General features: G+C 37.8%; 1 pseudogene; it reads left to right on the plus strand.

Annotated features, from left to right (window-relative positions):
- On the plus strand, positions 1 to 727 carry LOC132227519 (large ribosomal subunit protein uL23-like; annotated as a pseudogene).
- Positions 728 to 6,995: the final 6,268 nt, after the last annotated feature.

A 6,995-nucleotide genomic window follows, 5' to 3' on the forward strand; every position in this document is an offset into this window, starting at 1 on the left:
ATGGTGCCAAAAGCTAAGAAGGAAGCCCCTGCCCCTCCCAAAGCTGAAGCCAAAGCAAAGGCTTTGAAGGCAAAGAAAGCAGTGTTGAAAGGCATCCACAGCCACACACACACACACACACACACACAAAATCCACAGGTCGCCCACCTTCCGACAGCCAAAGACACTGAGGCTCCGGAGGCAGCCTAAACATCCTCAGAAGAAAACACCCAGGAGAAACAAGCTTAACCACTATGCCATCATCAACTTCCCCCTGACTACCAAGTTAGCCACGTAGAAGATAGAAGACAACAATACACTAGTGCAGTGATGGCGCACCTATGACACGCGTGTCAGAGGTGACACACGAACTCATTTGTTTGGTTGATTTTTCTTTGTTAAATGGCATTTAAATATATAAAATAAATATCAAAAATATAAGTCTTTGTTTTACTATGGTTGCAAATATCAAAAAAATTCTATATGTGACACAGCACCAGAGTTAAGTTAGGGTTTTTCAAAATGCTGACATGCCGAGCTCAAAAGGTTCGCCATCACTGCCCTAGTGTTCATTGTGGACGTCAAGGCCAGCAAGCACCAGATCAGACAGGCTGTGAGGAAGCTCTATGACATTGATGTGGCCAAGGTCAACACCCTGATCAGGCCCGATGGAGAAAAGAAGGCATATGTTCGACTGGCTCCTCACTATGATGCTTTGAATGTTGCTAACAAAATTGGGACCATCTAAACTGAGTCCAGCTGCCTAATTCTAAATATAAAAATGTTACACTGGAAAAACATAAAAATAAAAACCATAAATATATCATTGAAAATTTTTCTATTTAAATGATAGCAGATATGTTAGACTGAAGGTTTTTTTTCTTCTTTGTACTTAGGCAACAACATAATTGAATCTCTTTTCCTCCTTTCTTTCATCCTTGGCCCATCCTCCCTGCATTTGAGCTATCCAAGACTAATGATGCAATACATGTAAAAGTTCTTGGATGGTAATTCCAAATTAATACAGCTTCCGAAGGTAGTTTTCTTTTCCTAAAATGATAGGCTATACCCTGAGAGAATTTTACTTTTAAATCCCAGTAGCTCCATCATCTTCTATCACATCAAAACCACTAGTCATCCTTTATGATATTCTGAATTTTTAATTTTAAGTGGATAAAAAGTACACAATGACTATTGGTTAATGAAATAAAAGACATATTCATTTAAAAATAAGAAGGGAGACACTTTGCCTTAGTTTCTTAAACAGCGCAGGGATAGATAGTCCAGTTCTACACAGTTTAATATTCTGTAATCTTGTTTAGTCTATGTTATGCTCCTAAATAGTTAAGCAGAAAGATTTTAACCTACTATTTCCATTCACATAAATTAATTTTCCAGGAAATCTCTATGCTGTCTCTTTTCATTGGTAAAGAAATGACTAACCAGTCAACCAGCAATGTTGGTGTCTTTGGCTACAAAACAGGGTGACTTCTTTTCAATAAAGACCCTAGAGAAATTCATCTGTGTTCTGAACACATATTTATCTCAATTAATTTTTTCAAAACAAAAACAGACTCCTAATTAAATCACACTGGACATAAACCTGTCAAAAGTGTAACGAGAACCGAATCACATTTTAAAGAATACATAATTTTAAAATAGGAGGAAGATGTTGCATAGGAATTAACACAAAGGACCCATTAATTTGTTATTTGTGAGTTCTAAATAAGTAACGGATTTTTCTCCTAAGCTAACATTTTGTGATTTCTGTGCTGTTTTATCATTTTCATCAAGGACTGAAAGTGTGTAATGTACAGCATGCTGACTACATTTAATAATAGTGTGTTATATATTTGAAAGTTGCTGAGAGTAGATATTACATGTTCTCACCACAAAAAGGGTTAACTATGTGAGGTGATGAATTTGTTAATTACCTTGATCTTGATAATCATTCCACGATGTCATCACGTTGGAGACGTTAAATATATACAATTATATTTGTCAATTATGCCTCATAAAGTGGGGGGGAAACTCAATGGAAATGTTGTCTTATGTAGCGTTGCTTCCTTAGAATTATTGCTTTAAAGGAAACCAATACACTTGACTTCAGAGAAGTTGGGGAAGGACATTGTTTACGTGCCTTTGGAGTGTTTGTCCTCTCAGTCTGAGAGACGTGGGTGGAGCTTCCTGCCTGAGAATGGTCTGAGGAGATCAGAGCCACTGTCTGTGGGGGTTATCATTTTTGTGTCTCTAAAATAGAAGATTCCCAGGATGGGTGTGGTGGATCAGGATATTTATATAATTTTTTATAGTTGACAAGGCACTTCCTTCAATTATCTTATTTAATCATCTAATCCTCACAATAATCCAATAAATTAGGTACTATTGCCTCTATTTTTAAAAAGAAGAATTTGAACCTTTGCAAAATGAAGTTCCTCACCCAACTTCACACAGCATTTAGCTACATTTCTAACTCACAGGTTTTTTTTATCAAGTCATTTTTGTAACATCTCTTATGCTGGGTAAATATCTCGGATTTCGATTAGGGATAAATAAAGCTCAAGTCTCCAGACAATATCTGCAACCTCAACAACCTCCTTCTTCATCACTCACTCAGTTCTTAACCCCGCTAGCTTTCTTACTCTTTCTCGAATGTGCCAGAATCATTCATATATCTATGATGGTTCTGTTTTAATGGAGAACCCTGCTACATCTCTATGTATCCCCAAACTTTGGACAACTGTAAAGTGATATTTACCTATAAGATATTACTCTTACACTACTTGTATCTCTTTGGGACAACCTCCAGTTACATTATACTATGAACTACTAGAGGAGCCCAATAGCCAATTACTTCAAGGAAAAGGCTACAGTGATGACTTTTGATCACCAGAGGGCACCACTGGTTCATTAATGGGTTCTTTAATGCTAATATATTTTATTACTTGATCCATATATAAGGTTCCTTCTCTTATTCAAAGAGCATTTACTGATCACATAGTATGGACCAAGCAATGTACTATGTCCTGGGGGATACAGCAATGAGTAAACAAAATAAGATCTCTATTACTAAGCTTGTTTAAAAACAAATAGAAAGAAATCTCATGTTCATAGATTATGACTTAATATTATTAAAATGTCCCTACTACCTAAAGCAATGTATAGATTTCATGCAATCCCAATCAAAATCACAATGACATTTTATAACAAAAAATATATAAATTTCATATAGAACCACAAAGTACCAGGAATAATTAAATCAATCTTAAGAAAGAAAAATCCACAACTGATCTTTGACAATGTTGTCAAGAATACACAATGGGAAAAGGAGAGAGAGTCTCTTCAAGAAATGCTGTTGGGAAAACTAAATTTCCACAATCAAAAGACAAAATTGGGCCCATACAAATAACAAACAAAACAACTCAAAAGGGGTTAAAGACTTAAACATATGATCTGAAAGTTTAAAACTCCTAGAAGAAAACATGAAGGAAACCTTCATGGCATTGGTCTTGGCAATGGCTGCATTGACATGACACCAAAAGCACAGACAAGAATAATAAGCAACCTAAGGAAGATGAGTCTAATCATGAAAGGATTTGGTATAGAATAGTGGTTGCCTAGGAAACTATATTTTTTTCCTTCATCATACTATCTATGCTAATCTGATACCTGATTTGGAGTAACCTCATCCTTCCAACAGCCCCAAGACCAATCTAGAGCTGTAAGACTTAGGACAAGAACTGGAATGTTGTTGCCAAAACAAAGTTCATCTCGTTGGGTTTAATTAGGATGAGACAAACTTTGGGCCTGTAATAAGTTACATAATGATACATGTGATTCATAAACAGCCAATAAAATAAAAAATATGCCAAAAGTTCAAAACAAGAGATGCATCATAACACTACACAATCAAAATTGGTTTCTTTTTAAATAAGAACGGCAGTTAGCAATCCCAAAGGTACCGGAGGTTAGAGTAAAGCCAGCAAGAAAGCAAGGTACTGCTACCAAACTAAAGGGGTTTGTTTGCCTACACGCATCAGAGCCCAATCAAATGCAAACAGGAGTTTGCAGCCAAGAAGTAAAAGTTTATTAATTAAGGAAATGATGCCACACCAAGAGTCACTGGTGACCCAGTGTTCCAAGACCTGGCTCCCTAGGGTATGGCTTCTAGGGGATGGGTGATACAGAGGACTAAGGGAGTAGGGTCATGTTCTGTATTGATTGGCACAGTGGTCTTAATCCTAACCCTGCTGAAGTCGAAATTAGACTTCTTCCATGGTGGGACAGATGGAGATGGGACCTTGGAGGGAAGCCCTCTTAATTTTATATCATCAATAAAGCTTTCCATGCAACCCCATCCTCCCATGGGAGACTCAGGAAATTCCTTTCCAGTGGTACCCCAAGAACTCTACTTTCACCAATAACTGTGGACAAAAGAGGACACATGCTCACCTGACAAGCTCAGGGAAGGCCTGCATGTCAGTCTTGCAAACTCAAAGTCCTAAAGGAACTACAAAGGATGGTCTGAAATGAAACTTTAACTGAAAGCAGTTATGGTGGGCAGTCAACTCCTAGGCCGGTATCTTTTTTGACAAGGTCAATCTTTACCTTAACTGAGTTTATTGTCTTTTTGCTTCTATGATAATATATCATCGAAATGTTGGGGTAATTTGTAACTTCCTTTTTTTCCCGGACCTTTCAGGATACAACCAAATGCCTGGGTACCAAGATAGAGACCACAGCTTCCTTCATTGTTATTGTTACCATGTTAATTGTTGACTATTAACTATCCTGTACCCACCTGAGTGATGTGTCAGTCATTTCACTTTTTATCCAATCCCAGAGATTTCCCCACCCTTTGCTTTCTCCCACCTCCCTAATCTATCACCAATGGATTTCATGTACCCCACTTACCTTTATACCTTTAATGGAAGGTATAAAACAAGGTGAAAAACCACCATTCTCCGGAGCATTATCCCAATCCATTGAGATTCTGCTTCCCGGCAATTGTTGACAGTTTGGCTCAAATAAACTCACAAAAATTCTTTAAAGGCTTGAATATTTTTATGTTAGTATAACAAAAGGACTTTTAAGGGCAGAAGAAGAAGACCAAATAATGCAAATATAGAGATAAGGGGAATAAAATAACTGCATGCTATTATTTAGTACAAGTAGTGATCATCTGTTGAAGAGCTCCTGAGTGCCAAATGCTGGGTCACACTCTGAAAATGAAATAATGCAACATAAAAAAAACATTAATAATAGTGGCATCTTATATTTAGGATGTTCTGGGTTTGATGAAAGGAAGACATGTGACAATAATTACAATGCAACATGGTAAATTCTATAATCTAGGAGAATACAGTCTAAGGTCAGGTGTGAGAAGAGACTGAAATGGAGAATAGTGAATAGAGCAGCAATCGCCAACCTTTCCAGACCTCACGGACCGCCAGTTGGGGACCGCTGGAATAGAGGGTAGTAACTACCAATATTTTTGTCTTTTCAGTATAGTTTCCCCTCCTTTTTCTGGTGACCAAGCTCCTCTTTTCTAGGAAAAGTTATCTCATGTGTTTTTGTGGAGCTATATGAATATTCTTGTGACTCAGGTCTAGTCAAATTAGGTCAGTAATGATCTTGTGTTCCAAGCCAGGCCTTTCTGTGTGTTTTCTTTCAAGGACTCTTGAGAAGGATTGTCCTTCCCCTGAGGCCAGTGAGCTTGACAGGTGGGGGCAGGGCTTCTGGTGGGCATTTTGTAAGCCAATGGAAGAGAAGGGATGGGAGAGACAGAATCCGAAGGAGCCCCAGGATCTAGTCCTGCTGAAAATCAGCTACACATCATATCCAGGAAATCTCATGTGAGGCTTTTTCCTTCCGCTTGCATGTAAAAATAATTCTGGTTTTTACAAAGGATATCATATATTATAGCCCTTTGGTATTGTCAATGTAAGAAACTTCCAAACCTGTAAGGATTTTTATGGGTTTATTTGAGACAAACTGATGACAACTGCTGGGAGGTAAAATCTCAATGGATTGAGAAAATGCTCTAGAGAAGGGCAGGTTGCACCTAATTTTGTGTGTTACAGTCAAAAGAGGAGGGGTTTATGAAATTCATTGGTGATAGATTAGGGAGGTGGGAGAAAGCAAAGTGGGGAAATCTCTAGGAGTGGATAAAGAGTAAAATGAATAAACACAGGCTTTTACATTTGTAGTTATAGGATAGTTATCATAATAAAAATAACAATGAGGGGATTTGTGGTCTCTGCTCAGGTGATGGTGGTTGTGCTTTGAGGGGTCCAGAAAAAAGAAAATTACTTTAATATTCCAAAGATATGTTATCATAGATGCAAAAAAAGACAACAGAGAGACTCAGTTAAGGCAGAGAGTGACCACTACTAGGCAAAAATACCAGATTAACACATCACTGCTTGCCATGAACTGCTTTTAGTTAGGAAGTTGGGTGGTTTTTTTGTTGTCTTTTTGTGTGTTTCTTTGTTGTTGTTAATCCTCACCCAAGGATGTTTTCCCATTGATTTTTAGAAAGATTGTAAAGGAAGGGGAGAGACAGAGAGAGAAACACTGATGTGAGAGAGACCCATAGATTGATTGTCTCCCACACATGCCCCCACCAGGGCCAGAGATTGAGCCTACAATCGAGGTACATGCCCTTGACCGGAATTGAATCAGGGACCCTTCAATCCGAGGCCAATGCTCTATCCACTGAACCAGTGGCTAGTTAGGAAGTTTTAATTCAGACCATCCTCTGTGGTTACTTTTGGTCTCTCGGTTCAGAAGGTGGTCAAGCAGGCCTCTCCTGAGCCTGTCAGGTTTATCATGTGGCTCCCTTTTTCACCTACAGTATCTACATAAAAAAAAAAAAAAAAAAAAAAAAAAACATTTTGAACTTCAATCTTGAATATTCTGTTAAGGAATAATAAAGTCATAATTTCTCCATTCAAAGGCAGACATGTCTAATGAATTCTGATTTGTTTATTTTTTTTTTGCATTGTTGTTAAAAG

Source organism: Myotis daubentonii, chromosome 1, assembly GCF_963259705.1.
Source record: "Myotis daubentonii chromosome 1, mMyoDau2.1, whole genome shotgun sequence".
Taxonomy (NCBI): Eukaryota; Metazoa; Chordata; class Mammalia; order Chiroptera; family Vespertilionidae; genus Myotis; species Myotis daubentonii.